This window comes from Ailuropoda melanoleuca, chromosome 13 (assembly GCF_002007445.2).
Source record: "Ailuropoda melanoleuca isolate Jingjing chromosome 13, ASM200744v2, whole genome shotgun sequence".
Classification (NCBI taxonomy): domain Eukaryota; kingdom Metazoa; phylum Chordata; class Mammalia; order Carnivora; family Ursidae; genus Ailuropoda; species Ailuropoda melanoleuca.
Window position 1 is genome coordinate 82993423 of NC_048230.1, and position 16251 is coordinate 83009673.

Here is a 16251-nt window from a genome sequence, read left to right on the forward strand (position 1 = left end):
GGTTGAATAAAGGGCATATCCATCCAGGAAAAGCAGTGGAAAGCTCGTGTGGGAGTGGCCTTTGAGATGAGACCTCAAGGACAACAGGTGACAGAGGGGCAGCGGGTATGGCAGGCAAAAAGAAACAGACCAGTAAAGGCAGAAAAGTGGGAAGAAATACTTAAGAGTGTTGGCAAACAAATGTTTTGCTATCCTGTCAAAAGACAAAAAGGAAAATGAGTGCTATTTTCCTTTTTTTTTTTTTTAAGATTTTTATTTATTTGAGAGTGAGAGAGAGAGAGAACAAGTCAGGGGGAGGGATAGAGGAAGAGGGAGAAGCAGACTCCCCACTGAGCAGTGAGCCCAACATGGGGCTTGATCCCAGGACCTCAGGACCCCAGGATCATGACCTGAGCAGAAGGCAGACGCTTAACCAACTGAGCCACCCAGGCATCCCATGAGTGCTATTTTCATTTGAAACTGGTAGTTAGAGCAAAAGTAACTCTGGGCTTAAAGATTATCTTTATGCCTCTTTCATTCATTAAATGTAACCGAGTGCCCACTGTGTATCTGGCTCTGTGCTAGGCTTTGGGCATTCTCGGATGAAACAAGACAAACCCAGGTCTTGAGCTCTTGAAGCTCCCTGTCTCGTTGGGGAACCAGCCAAAAGATGAGCAAGTAAACAAATACTACGCATTTACAAATGATGCAAAAATGCAATAAATGAAAGAGACACAGACCGATATGAAGACAAATATAAGAGGAGGGCCTATTTTATGTAGTATGACCAAAGAAGACCTCTCCGAGGAGGTGACACTTCAGCCCAAATCTGAAGGACAAAAAGTGGCTAGGCTTGGGGAACGGGGTACCATGGGGATGGTCCAGACAGCAGAGCCATTGTGTAAAGACCCTGACACACAGAAAAAAATGGATGTGTTCCAGGCACTGTCAGAGGAACAATGAGAAGACAAAGTGGGGCAAACAGGCAAAGACCAGATTCTGCAGATTCTTATGGGCCGTGGCAAGGAATTTGCATCTTATTCTAAGCGCAATGCACAACCCTGGATAGGTTCTCAGATGGGAGTGACATGACTTGACTTTCATGTTTCAAAGATTATTCCTATGACTAAATCCTAGAGACCTACTAGATGGCACAGTGCCTATAGTTAGTAATATGGTATTGTAGACTTCAAAATTTGCTACAATGCTCCATCACAAGAGTGTTCTTATCACAAAAATGATAATAATCATAAAGTAATAAAAAGAACGGGAGGAGACCTCTGGAGGCGATGAGTATGTTTATGGCATAGATTATGCTAATGGGTTCACAAATGTATAATTATCTCCAAACTCATCAAGTTGTATACATTACATATGTACAGCTTTTTGTATGCCAATCATATCTCAGAAAAGCAATTTTTTTAAGAGTGGAAAAATGTAAAGTTAATGTATTCTGAAAAAAATAATCATCCCTACTGCTATGTGGAGAAAGAGATTGAAAGACAAGAGTGAGAATGAGAAGGTCAAGGTTGTTGGAGGGGCCTTGGCAGAGTGATGGGCTCCGGGGGTGACAGCTTGGTGAACTTCAAATGTATTTGGGGGGTTGAGAGCCAGCAGTAGCATAAACTGCCATGCCTAGGCTCTACCAAAAGTTACCTATCTAAATGTTTATGTGCTAAGAAAGAAAATGAGAAGAGGAAGTACACGCAGTTCTTCACTCCAAGTGATGAGAAATCTCACAAATACGGGCTCAGTTTTCTCTGATGTAATGACCCATGAAAACTTCAATGTGAAGAAAAATTGGGGATGAAGCAGTAAAAAAGTGTAAGTTTTGTTAAATGATAAATTTTGGAAGACATCCATCCCTCCTAATCTCCGCCACCCCCACCTCTGGGCTGAGCAGTCAGAGGCATGCTGATAAATACTTAGTGGCTTGTTGTGGGGGGGGTGGATTGGGGAGTGAGGGAAGTCCTGATGTGTGGCATTTGCTGGTTTCTATGGTATAAATATTCACTTCATGGCTGATTTCAATCTACCAACATTAAGTACTATCACTGAACACAGATTCGGGAGGAGAAGTGTAAAAACACAGCATTATACAGTTTTCCCACCATATAGCTATGACAGATATGAATAAATTCAAGAGCAGAGGTCATCGTAAAATGGACAATAAGGAGGAAATGTTAAGTTTTGAGTATTACCTTGCTTTTAGTATAATTTATTTAATTGCACATTTAGGTAATTTAATTCTTAATAATGGTCATGTTTAAAAGCAGCTCACCACTGGGTGTTATATGCAAATAATGAATCAAGGAACACTGCATCAAAAACTGGGGATATACTGTATGGTGACTAATATAACAGAATAAAAATTATTGAAAAAATAAATAAATAAAAGCAGCTCACAAAATTCCTGGAAATTTCACATTCAGCTCTTACAAGTCTGTCTGTCTTTCTCCAGCACACCCCTGACAGTTCCCTGTAGCACAGGATGCGTTGGTGATGGGACTTGAATGAGCGTCACTGGCCTCCCTGAGCTAATGAGTATATCTTTCCTATCATTCAAATTCTGGAAAAGGTCTCCCTTACCAGAATTCTCATTAATAAGTAGTTGCTAAGCATTAGCTACATGCTCAATAACTGGGTGCTAGGGGCTGGGGAACAGAGGTAACATACTCTGAAAGCTACCGTGTGCCAGTCATGTCCTAGATACTTTATTAAGTCAATGAATACCTGCAACAACCCTACTAGTATTAGCCCTGTTTTATAAGAAATATTGGAGCACAGAGAGTGGGCAGGTTGATAAGATAATGATTTGCACACTTTCTCTACAGTTAAAGATAAATGTGGAAAAATGAAGTAAAATCTCTCCTTCAGCAATCTCATGAAGATCGTGTGAATATGCGTCTTTTTCATCTGCAAATACTCATCCTAATGTCCACAGATCAAGCTTTCACAACTTGTTCAGATGCTGGAAATGTGTTTTGTGTTTTTAACTGCCTCGGTGAGCTTGAGATAACGGCCTATTTTAATAAGATGAGCCTTTATGGATAAAAAAGAGAATTAAGTTAAATGATAGTGTAAAAAAACAATTCCTTGACTCAGTTAACATGGTCAATACTTGCATTTTTAATTAGCAGTGTTTTATCATACATTTTTTATAGCCATTGACTATTTCTCTTCATGCCACAGTTTGTAGAGATCTAAATCACAAAAATAATTTATACGCCTATAAAAAACATGAGCTCTGTTAAATGGAAAACAAGGAAAGTAATTTGTACTGTCCAACCATCTTTTTAAACGTCACAGGGGGGCTGGGGGCTGGGGGCTTCAGACTAAGAAATGCAAAACCTGCAAGGGTAAGCTCACCTTTTAAAACAATTTCTGACCCAACTCTTTAAATCCATTTTGAAACCACAATACATGTGCCTCTCGGAGGAAAAAAACTGTTTATCCAAGTGCTTGTCACATTGGCTCACACCAAAAACAGCTTTGCAAAATCATTTCGCATAAAATTTAATAACGCCATAAGACTTCTCAGAATCCTCATGAATATAATAACTCGAATAATATTATTCAAGCATCTATACGTTTAAAGACAGACTTAATCAGTCTTTTGAGTACTGATTGGTTTTGGATTTCTGTAGTTTTATTTTAATTTTGAGACGCCTCAGTTCCAAGTCTCAAACAACCTAATTGCTTTCACAACAGACTTCCCCGCCTTTGAAGGAAACAGGGTGACAGAGACTCCCCTCAGCCCGCTGAGTTGTCCTGCCTGTCTGGGCCACTTTGAGTCAATTACTTTACATCTACAGCTCACAATTTTCCCTGCCATTTCCAGGATCCCCTGTTGGAGTTTTCAAGGGCCCAGTTTGCCCACCTTTGTAATAGAATTCTTCCCCTGGGCATGGAAATATTGCTGGAGCCTCCTTTAATAATTTTAACGGGCTGTGCTACAAAAAGGTGCTTATTCCGCGTGGGGCAAAGTGCGGGGGGAAATACCTGTTTAATCGTGGTGCGTATTTTCTTCCCAGTTGAATTAACTCCACTCTGGATTTAGCATGAGGTAGCTGGCAGTTTAAGGGCTCTAAGACAGACCAGGGCCCAGGGTGTCAGTTTAGAAAGCAGTGGGGGTACCTTCACCCCTCAGGGCCACCTCCACCAGCCCTTTCCGACTGGAAGGAGGAACAGACAGATTGTGATGAAAATGGAAGGCAGAGTGTAGGCGTTGGCCACCATGCACAGAGACACTGCACCCCACCAGGCCGGGCCTCCCCTCCAAGAGGGAGCTCACAGGTGAACCTCAATGGGCCCCTATACTGTCTCTTGCCAAAAAGCACCACCATTTTCTTGGGAAAGTCTGTTACTGAACTCCAGAAACAAATCTGGTTAAATGGCTCCTCTGCTTAAGACCTTTTGCTGGCCTTCCATCTTTCTTGGGACAAATTCAAACCTCTGTGTAGGGATCTGGCCCATACCCACCTCTCTAAGAGCCCCCTCCCCCACCCCCACAGACACGCACACCAATCACCCCCTTGCTACAGCCATACAGGCTTCATTTCTACACCTTGCACACATCAAGCCCTCTGCCACCTCCAGGGGTGTTTAAAGTGGAGACACTTTTGCCTGAGACTCTGCTCCAGCACGTCCCTCCTGACATTGTGGTCGCTGCTCAGAGACCACCTCCTCAGAATGTCTTCCCTCAAGTTCTCTGCCATGTCCCACAGGGGAGGAAATGAGAGGAAAAGGGAAGGAGCCAAGAGAGGGGGTGTGGGTGAGTAAGGAGGGGCTCAGTCCCTCTGAAGCCCTGCTGAGAGACTGTAGAACAGGCTTCAAAGGAAGGAAATGGGAGTATTTGCCCATCAGCTCCTGTGTGTGCGATGGGGGAGGGCAGCTCAGGGCACTCATCACTGCAGGCAGGCAGGCAGGCAGGACACGCACTTGTGGCCAGAGAAGAGCCTCAAGCAGAGTCACAGGTGAGCAAAGAGGGAAGTCCTCGGCATCTATCAGTGGTGCCGAAGCAATAGGGGATGTCACCACTGTGGACGACAAACTATTGCGTAATCCTGAGGAGGCTAAATAGTTGCACAGCATTCCTGCGCTCGGGCCAGTCTGAGACTTGGCCATCTTGGATTTGAGCCCCAGCTCCTGCTCTAACTCACTGTGCACACCTGGGTGACACCTTCCCTTGCTGTTTCTTTGACTATTAAATGGGAATGGATCATAGCAGTGTTTCCAAAGTATGGCATATGGATCACAGGTGGTACAGAGATAAGCTTGGGCAATAAATGGATGGATATATTCTAATTTTAAGGGTGATACATTTTTTTATTAGACAGGTAACTCTAACTGTTAAAACCAATATGTCCTGAATTCTCGGTAGTTTAACACAGTAAGCATTGATTTTTCACGCATAGACAGTCCAGTGTGGGCTGGTGGAGCGGCAGGGATGGTGAAAGGAAGTGGGGATAGGCCTCTGATCTATAAGATAATTTAAAAATCAAGGTTCCTTCTCTCAACTGAGCCTGCCATTTTCAAGGAACCTGGAGTCCTAAACTATGTTCTTCGCATCTAGCCAGTAGACAAGGAAAGAGAGAGGGGGATAGATAGGACAGGAGATTTCAGGAACCAGGTCTAGAAATGAATAAATCATTACCACTGATTCTGATCATTCTTGATCTACCCAGTCTGCACCAGAATGTGGTCACATGGTCCCACCTAGCTTGGAAAGGTAATCCTTCCCTGTGCCCGGGAAAATGGCAAATAAGGCTTGGTGATGCACACATAGAATGATCACTACCACAGATGTATGTGCATAGAGATATACAGAGAGAGATACAGAGTTAGATAGGAAAAATATAACAACACTCCAGACTTTTGATTTCATGGATATTATTGCTTGAATATGGGTGGGTGGAAATACTGATCTAAATGACTGATTTGAAATTAAACCAAAGGAAGATTGGGTTAATAATAGTGGAGGAGATACGTAGATGTGGCAAATTACAAATGGAGGATATGAAGGTCTTCCAACCATACAATTTCATGGAGAATTTGTTCCTGTTTTACGTGGATAAATGTGAACCTGAGTCATAGATGAATCAGCTCATTTCCCTGGGAAATTTAGAATCAGTTAACTAATTCCACAATAATGCTACAAATCACCCTAAAACTCAGTAGCTTAAAATGATAATCATTTATTCACCTGTCTGCAGAGGAGGTGGGGTTGGATGACCTAATTTGGGCCCCATTGACCTTGGCTGCTGCCAACTGGCTCTTGGTCTGCTCCATACATCTCTTATCTTCCTTAGAACCATAGCTGCCCCAGGAGAGAAGCACAAAACATGAGAAGAACTGGTGTCTCGTGAGACCTAGCTTTAGAACCAACATACCATTGCTTCTACCCATAAGCCATAAACCAAAGCAAGTCACATGCCTAAGCTTCATATCAACAGAGTAGGAAAATACACTCCACTGAAAAATTGGGGAAAATAGTAAAAGACAGCCACAGGAGGAGTGAGACATCCTGGGGAGAAAAGAAGGAGGGGATGAGAATAAAATTCACACCCCATTTGCACAATTTCATTCATTACCCAAATTTAGTTTGGTATCAGTTCCTCTGATCATTTCTTTTATTTTTAAATTTATTTATTTATTTGTTAGTTATCTCTACACCCAGTGTAGGACTTGAACTTATGATCCTGAGATCAAGAGTCACATGCTCTTCTGATTGAGCCAGCCAGGTGCTCCTCAATTCAGATTTCTTATAGTCAATACTGGATTAAATTGAAATTTATATGAAGTCTAAAGAAGAATTCTAGGCTTGAATCTGCCAACTGATTTATTATTATCCTCTGGCAAATCTAAATATTACTGATTATCTGAAAAATGCTGTAACAGAGAAGGAGATTCTAGTTTTTTACAAAATAATATGCTGTTTAGTTCAAAATAGCATTTTTTAGAACATATAAGATTATACTGAGGAATTTATAAGAAATGTAGTCAAAGCCTATCTTCAAAGATGTATCACAGGGTATTTTTATTCTTCTTTTTGCTTATTGAGGTCACTTAGGAAGTGCACAAACCTGAAGTGTACAGCTCAATTAATTTTTACATATTAATGTAGTATGTAATTACCAGGGCAGTATGACTGACCTCTGGCCAATGGCTTCCTGAGCAATGTTCCATATATACATATTTTTCTCTTCCCTTGTCAGCTAGATAAAGGTTCTAGAAAATGCATAGCCACTAAATAGAAGGACTCTGGCTGGCCCCCTTCCTCAAAGGAAGGCTGCTCTTTAATACCAAAGTGTTTTGGTTCAAACAAGTAATCACTCTAATTGTTAAGTCATTGAGCTTGGGGAGGGGGTGTTTGTTACAGTAGCTGATGTTACTTGCCCTGACTAATACACGTATAGGAAATTTTTCAATATTGTTGTGCCAGATATCACCACCGCATATTGTTTACTCACATACACACACACAAAAAAGTGTGAGAACAGTTTATCTTTCAGGCTTTGTGAGTAACCAAAACATCCCTTTAAATTATTATTTGGTTTCCATATCCCTGACAAATAAAATCTTTATTCCAAAATAGTACTTTCTGTTCATCACTTATGTACAAAACAACTACAATTTCGGAACTAAGTTAGACAGCAGGTAAATAAAGGAAAATCCCGACCTTTGTAAAATAACAACCATCCCAAATTTGGGCTCCAGAAATGTGTAAACAAGCTCTTTCATGCTTATTCTTCCAAGGGGTTATTTCTCATCTAACTTTCATCATCCTGTTTAGAATTTACCAAATGAGAATCTTCAGATTTCAGTTTAGACACATCTGGCTCACAAATGAGGCATTACACCCCCAGTCGTTGTGAAATCCTTGCCATAAGCATTGGCGATGGGATCTTGTGTTTATTAGTAAAGATGTGAGAAGAAATCAGTCTGAAAGCTGTTGTGTGTGGAGACATCTCTGATGTGGCACCTTAAAGGTGTCAGTTGGCTCTTTCTCTGCTGAGGAACTGCTGTCTTATTCATTTCTAAAGGCAAATTTACCAGTTTTAGCTTTCTTTCGTACATAACTCCACCAGGAGCTATTGAAAAGATTATGTCCCAAACTCTTCAGTTGTTTAAAAAAAAAAAAAAAGAGGACATTTCTAGCCTGTTGGTTTTTTTCTTCATTTGACTGAGCTCTTTTTAACCTCTCTAGGTATATTTAGATTCTTTGCATTTGAAAAAAAATGTGACACACAGTTAATGTATTTATTATTTTTAAATCACTGAAGTCAGTTGTGATTAATAACAAACATATTTCTCTTTTGTTTTACACCAAGCCTGGCTTGCTACCCCAACAAAAAAAAGTTTGAGGCGAAATAATGAAGAATGAATTGATAATGACTTCTGATTAGACCAAACAAAAAAATACTGATTCATATAGGAAAGTCGCCCTCTCATATGGCCACAGCCCACTGCTCTGTGGGGACTGGACAAGGTTGACAAACAACTTAGAACAAAATGGCATAGGTTCCTGGGAAATCAGATAAACCTGTGTTTTCTCTCTTTCCACATAAAAAAATATAACCCACCAACATAGCCTCAGTCAAGAATTCTTCTCACTTAACCTCACAAAAATGATTGAAGATCTTTGTATCTTGAAAGAGATTCCCGAACAGCTGGGCACATGGGCTTCGTGGCCCCCGTGATGTGACACGCTAAGAACACAACATCATCCAGGTAGTTTCCTGCCCAAAGTGCATAATCTGAAATTAATCTTGGAGAACCAATCAGACAAGTGTAAACCGAAGGTCACTTGGCAAAGTCAATTGGCCTAGGGTCTTTAACCGTGTTAATGACACGAAAGACCAAAAGAAAAGGGTCTGGGGACTGTTCAAGGCACCGTAAAGAGACATGACAATGGCAATGAAATGCAGTGAGCAATTCTCATCTGAGTCCTGGATAGAAAAAAAAAAAAAAACTGTAAGTGATATTGCGGGGACAGTAAGGAAATGTTGAATAAGGATTGTAAATTAGATAAGATGGTTGTATCAGTGGTAAATGTCCTGAGCAAAATTATGCTGTGACGATGTAGCAAAATCTCTTCTAGGGAGATATATGCTGACAATTTGGGGGCGAAGGGTTATATTGAACAGCTTTTTCTGTGCGATAAACCCCTCATACAACAGCAACTATTTTGTAGCTCATTATTCTATTTAAGTTGGGCTCAACTGCGCACTTCCTGTCATCTCTGTGGTCCCCTTATGTGTGTGTGTGTGTGATGAAGGACATGTCAGTTAAGTGGCTCTGCTTCCGGGGATAGGCTGGGTTTTGGCTGGGGTGACTAGGACCCTGTCTCTTTTCCTGCAGCAGGCTAATTCTGGCTTTTTCACATGGCAGTGACAAAGCTCCAAGACAGACACAAAGAGAGAGGAAGCACGTGAGGCTTCTTGAGTTCCAACCATAGACCCGGCACAACCTCGCCCCAACCCAGGGGGTGCTGCATTTTGTTAGTCTAAGCCAATCCCAAGGCCAGCACAGTCAAGGGGAGATGCCTCCACGTTGCAATGAGAAAAGCCACAAAGTCACATTGTGAAGGGCCTGGGTACATGAAGGAAAAACTGTGATCATTTGTGTATTCTACCACATGGATGTCTGGGTGTTCATTCAATTATACATGTAACTATTCTAGGATTTGAAATTTTTCAAAATAAAAAGTTGAGGAGAGGAATAGAAGATCGCACAAGAAGCCAGATCCTGAAGAAAATATACTGTAAAATTCAATTTGTATTAATGCTTTAAAAGCAGTTCAAATGTATGGTGATAGAAGTCAGAACAATGGTAACATTTGGGTACCTGTTTCTTGCTCTGGGGAGTAAAAATTCCACTGAGCTATACACATAGGATATGTACTTTCTTCTATGTGTATGTCATACTTTCATTTTTAAAACTTTCCTCTGAAAAACAGAGCATTGATCTTGGAGCTGGGAAACCTAATTCTGCCACTAAGTCCCTTTGCAATATTGAAAATGTCTATTTAATTCTCTGGACCTCAGTCTCCTCATCTAGAAAAGGAAGCTGGATAGTGAATTCTAAGCTCCACTTCCAACATCCAGACTCTGAGACTCAACTCTGAGTGAATAGTCCACTCACTTCGTGCCTAGAAATTGTCAGAAGTTAAAAAAAAAACAACCTTATATCATGTATAATATATAACATCATAATTATGAAGCACCTTCTCTTTCAGCTATTNTTCCACTCACTTCGTGCCTAGAAATTGTCAGAAGTTAAAAAAAAAAACAACCTTATATCATGTATAATATATAACATCATAATTATGAAGCACCTTCTCTTTCAGCTATCACATGTCCCTGAGATTTTATTTTGCTTCCCAGAATTTGCACAGAAATAATTATAGCAAAGCAAAGGCAATAAAGGGGTCTTTTAAAAATACAGATGAGAGCTACCTGGGCTCACTGTTTCACAGAAGATGCCAGTGGACAGACAGGACTTCATATTTTAATATCACACTAGAAATGCAGTAAAGGACCCTGCCCCATAAGGAAGAACCATCACAAGCCTTTTCAAAAAACCAATCCAATCTCCCCACCGCTCCAGCTCATGCCTGGGAAGGACAGCCCTCAGTCGGGAATGCAGTTTCTGGGCCTCCACAAAAGGTCATGCACTCAGTGTTCTCAGGTTCTTTCTACGTTTAGGGGCGCTTCGGGTGAAGTGGAGAGCACCACAAGAATCCCCTCAGTCTTCACACGTTTTGCGTGTGTGCGTGTTGGGGCATCAGGGAGCAGAATGTCACCAGAGGTCCAGGTGTCCCTTAGGCCTCGCTGTTGCTTCAAGGGGGGAGCCCCTGGGAGTACCTCTGAGGGTGGTGATTTTCTCACTTTTGAGCACTGTGACCCCTTCATAGTTCAAAGGACTCTAATGGAACAACACTTTGGGCTTTTTGTTTGTGTTTCCTTGAGGTCTTAGAGTGTATCTCAGATCCTTTCAGCTACAATTTTTCAGCAGTTTTCTGAAAGTTGCATCAATTGAACAAGTATTTATGGAGCATCCACTATGCAAATTTGGAAGTGAGTGACACAGAGAAGCTCTCTGCCCTCATGGACACAGTACAGTGTCCTTCCTCTAGGGGACAGAAAGACCTGGGACTACTCACCTCGCCCTGCTGTGGAAGCGATAGTTGAACTTCACCACAGTCCTAGAGCAGCGATTCTCAGCTCCAATTTACAGATAAGGGAAGCTGACACTCCGAGAGGTACAATACCTTGCCCAAGGGGTTACACGGCTGGTTAGTGGAATCCATCTGCCCCCGCTTTGCTATGATTCCTTCATCAACAGCACCTGAGAGGAGGTGGTAAAGTGTGTCAATCTCTTGGAACAGGGACTGGCAAACTAAGTCATGTGGTCCAACTGTCTGTTGTGTACACAAAGTTTCATGAAAACACAGACACACCCATTTTTTTCATGGATTTTCTTTGGCTGTTCTCCTACTACAACAGGAGGTTTGAGTAGTTGCAACAGAAACCGTATAGCCCACAGACAAAAAAGTTTGTTATCTGGCCCTCGAAAGGAAAGATTTGCCATACACCACCCTGTTTATTAGTGAAGGTAGTGAAAACCCCTGTAACAAACCTTCAAATTTTAGTGGTTTGACGCATTTTTTCAAGTTTATTTTTCAGTCACACAAAAGCCTAGCCAGGGTGTTCTGGGCACAATTAGGGGTGGGGTAAGGGCTCTGCTCCAGGGATCCAGGCTGATCATTGTTCTAACATCATCTTGGGCGGACACATTCAGCCCCGCAGGCAAGGAAAAAGAGAAAGGGTCACGCAAAGGAGACTTTATGGGCTAAACATGGAAGTGGCACACATGACTTCCACATTCTATTGGTCAGAATTCAGTCATGTGACTGAGTCTAAATCCAGAGGATACTGGGAAATGTAGTCTACTGGTATGTCCATGAAGAAGAAGAAACAATTTTTAGTGAACACATAACAGCTTCCACCGCAATCTCTAAATCCTAATCGTTCTTACACCCAGAGAGTCTCTGGTTTTGACTTCTCAAATCTGTTTTATATCTCACATACAGTGTGCATGTGTTTAATTTTTTTAAATTGAGCCTTTACCTTTCCGAGATACAAACTGAAAGAAATAATGTACAAGTGAAATGATATGATGTCATGGATTTGCTTCAAAATAATCTGAGAGGGAGAAAGTACATGAGAATATAAGACGAAATAAGATTGGTCATGAGTTTTGTTGAAGCGGGGTTATGGGTATGTGAGGATTCATTGTATTATTCTCTTTACTTTTTTATGTATTTAAAATTTCCCATAATAGAAACTTTTTTTTAAGATTACTAAAACTACTCTTCACTGTCTTATAACAGTTTTTTAGTAAGAAAAAAAAGTAACAACAATAAAATCCTATCATAATAGACTACAAGATTCTCTTCAACAATATTTGCAAGGTGTTCTGGCTTGTTGTTGATTTCTCTTACTTTCTCCAAACATTCCAGTCAAATAAGTTTGTCTGCAAAAGAAACAGACCAATATTACAAGACGAAATCTATGAGAGAATAGTACAATCAGAAGACAGAAGATTTCATATTTGTAGGTCAGCCACCTATAATAGGAATACTTTAAGGAGAGTGAACTTATTAAGTAAGGTCTATATAAAGACCACCTTTATTACAGTCAATAAACAAACACTGATTGAACAACTGCTCCATGCAAAGCACTATGCTCAGGTCTAGAAATATAATGATGAGACAGGTGTCCCTGTCTTGCAGCTAATATAAGCTGCTATAGCAAACAGCCCTAAGTCACAGTAGCTTTGATCAACAAAGTTTTACTTCTCATTATGCACAGTTAAAAGCAGACACCCTTGGTTCCACACCTCTCTTTTGAGCAGTAACTCAGAGATTTGGGTTCCTTCCACCTCAGAGTCCTTCTTTATGTAGAAAGGAAAGGTAGAGTGTGTATAGATATTTTAGGGCCAAACCTGGAAGTACCAGAGCTCTTCAAACCCACCTGGCCCCAGTGTTGCTTGAACATGTTCTCTAACTGTGAACCCAGAAAGAAAACTGTATGCTGGAGGTGGGGAGGAGATGTGTGCTCTGGAATGTTCCATCACAGATGGTGATCCAGGTCTGGTGAGAGGTTAGATATGCAAACAGACACATTCTCCTAGGGCAAAGTAAGATCAATAATAAAAGTACGGGTGCCTTAGTCGGTTAAGCAGCCAACTCCTGATTTCAGCTCAGGTCATGATCTCAGAGTTATGAGATGAGGCCCTGAGTTGGGCTCTTGCTCAGTGCAGAGTCTGCTTCAGAGTCTCTCTCCCTCTCCTTCTGCCCCTCCCCCACTTGCGCTCGCTCTCTCTCTCTCTCTCTCAAAAAATAAATAAAATCTGTTATAACAATAATAATAATAACAACAATAAATGTATGAATAAATTTCCCTGAGAACTCTGAAAAAGGAGGCAGGATTCTTTAAAACTTTCATCAGCAATTGGTACAATCCCATAAAAGTGCTTGCAACCTAATTTGTTTCGGCTATTAAATTTGTAATTCCTTTTCCACAAAAATTATAATCCAGTTTTCCCTAACCCCTAAAACGCAGTCTGGTTTGGCAACTTTAGTCACAGACTATGGACGTGTATCAATACAGGCTATGTGTGCTTACTAGAACATAAACTCACCTGGAATTTGGATCTCACAGCGTGAAAGGATTTTAATAGGATTCATTCATACATTTGTTCAACATTTTATAAAGACTTCTGTCCCCAAAATTCAATTTACAATTTTTACAACATTTTACAAAGACTTTGATCTCCAACTCGCCCTTTACAAATTTACAAGAATTTACACTCACTGCAAGGATTTCTTCCCAGAATTTTTTTAAAGTTATTTTTCCTTAGGATCCAAAAATGTTAATTTTAGATGAGAGGAGAGGCAATTGAGGCTCACATGTGGGGACTGTGTGTGATGGAAATACAGGACACAGCAGCGCCTGGATTCTAATTTAGACCAGCCTGCCTCAGGCAATAGGAAAGTCATTTGTCCCTGTGCGCCCACATCATAATCTGGCACAACTGGGGTTTAGAGCCAGTCTTAAACTCCCTCTGCCTTCGGGATTCTAGTTTGCCATCTTAATTTATATATTTCATCATTGTGCTGATTCTCCCGCCCTCCTCCCCTTTCGAAGTGACTCTAATTAGAAAACACACAGGAGGATCCTTGTGGGGTCTGAAAACTGCTGGGATCCCCTCTTTGATCTCCCATCTGAACTGAGGACGGTCTATTGTTTCAAATTCTCCCCCAGCGCTCTGGTTGACAATTATTTGGCATTTTAGAGCCTGGAGATGCAAGGACGGGCCTCCTAAAAATCCAATGCAAGCATTCCCTCCAAACATCTCCCCTTTCTCCCCCTGCAACTCCTCCCCAATTACTGAAAAGGAAAAGACACCGACTGCTTTATAAACCGCTGCCAATTCATCAATAAAATGCTAGGGCTGGTTAGAATTTTGAAAATGCTCACAGCATCTCTAAAGCGGCAACTAGCCTAGCCCTTCCTTCCCCGGACACAAATTAATACGCAACCATTACATTCTATCTTAATCACTACTATTTAAATTCTGCAAAATGCCACGGTGACCTGAGCAACTTTTGGACTGATGAGAGGTTTCTTGTCTTAATTTGGGTAAGACTCGGCAGAGGCGCCTTGCGTAAAGATGTGATGAAGTCGGAAGGTAGTTGACTTCAGAATCTGCAGTTTGTAGGACAGAGAGAAGGGCAGAAACGGGACTGGGGGTGTGCAGGCAAAAAAAGTTTATTTAATTTTGGTAGCCAAAGGAGAATCGGGAGGATCAGTCCCAGGGCACCGGAGTCCCAAAGGCGAGGTAGGCTTGGAAATTTGCGAAACGGACGTGTGCGAAGGCTTAGGCTAAGGGCTCCGCACGCTGGGAGGGGACCTGCTGGGCGGGCACAGGGAAGGAGGGAAGGAGGAAACCCGGTAGGAGGCGGAGAAAGCGCAGTATAAAAGGGCCCAGACTTACAGCGCGCTCGCCACTCTGAGCCACTCGGGAAGGCGGGAGCCAGAGCAAGATCGAAAGGGAGGGAAACGCGCGCTGCCGCTGCAGTTATCCGAACCTGCCACGGGACCCAGTTCACTCTTGCATCCGAGGCCAGGACTCCGCGCCCTCTGCTCGACCCCGGAGCCCTTCCACTCGCCCAAGGCCCCGAGCACGGCATGAGCGGCGCGCTGGAGCCCGAGGCTGCAGCGCGGTCATGAGGCGGTGGCCCAGGAGCGGCGGCTGTGCGGCGGCAGCCCCTAGGTCCCCTCTGGGAGCAGCGCTTCCGGGATGAGCCCCTCGACCCGCGATTGCCTGAGCTGAGATTGACCCCCATTGCTCCACCTACGTCCTGCGCGCCTGAGCCGCGGGGTCCGGGTCTCGGAAGCTTCCCGCCGCGCCACCTGCGCGCTGGACTGGACCCACACCTAGCGAACCCGACTCGCCTCACTTCCCAGGCTCTACCCGGCGCCGCGGGCGCGTGAGCAGCGCTGCTCAGGGAGTTGCGGCCCACGGTCCAGAAGAAAGTGTCAAGACCCTTCTGGAACGACACTTTATCATTCCCCTCGTACACACGCACGGCAGCTTCGGCAAGGGGCGCACAGTCGCAGACAGACACCTGGCTTGTCCTGCGCCCTCTCGGTCCTCCACCACCACAACTCCCAACTCCACTTTGTCAATAAAGGTTTCTAAACTCGCCCAGGCACCCCACCCACCCACAGCCCCGAGCCTCAGTACGCACAAGGTCTGCCCTCGGGCGCTACAGCGACCTCGGCAGCAGTGCGCGCACTTGGCGCAGCCCGGCAGGCGGACGTCGACCCCGGAGGGGCGCCCGGGTCACCTCCAAACAGTGACAGCCCCCGAGTACCCGGGGCCCCCATCTGGAGCCGGCTCACCCTAGGACTTGGCGGCGGGGCGGCGCGGTCCGCAGCCCGAAGAAGCGCGGGGAGGAGGGGAGGTGGCTCGTCGGGTGAGTGGCTCCGGGCGGCAAGGGCGGGGGAGCCAAGCGTGGAGGTAACTCCGGGCCGCCACTGAAGCCCTCCTCCTCATTCTCCTCCTCCTCCTCCTTCTCCTCCTCCTCCTCCTCCTCCCCGCGCTCCTCTGGCGGCCGCTCCTGCTCCAGCTGCGGCGCCGCGGCCACATCTGGGGCGCCCATGTGCGCTCGGGGGCTCGGCTGCGCCCGCCCCGCCG

General features: G+C 43.5%; 1 protein-coding gene across 1 annotated transcript in view; it reads left to right on the forward strand.

Annotated features, from left to right (window-relative positions):
• Window positions 1-15068: 15068 nt before the first annotated feature.
• Window positions 15069-16251, forward strand: part of ISM1 (isthmin 1) — a 75625-nt gene continuing 74442 nt past the window's right edge. Inside the window, exon 1 of the mRNA XM_034640634.1 lies at window positions 15069-16030. The gene's annotated coding sequence lies outside the window, so the exon portion shown is untranslated. The remainder of the gene's footprint in view (window positions 16031-16251) is intronic.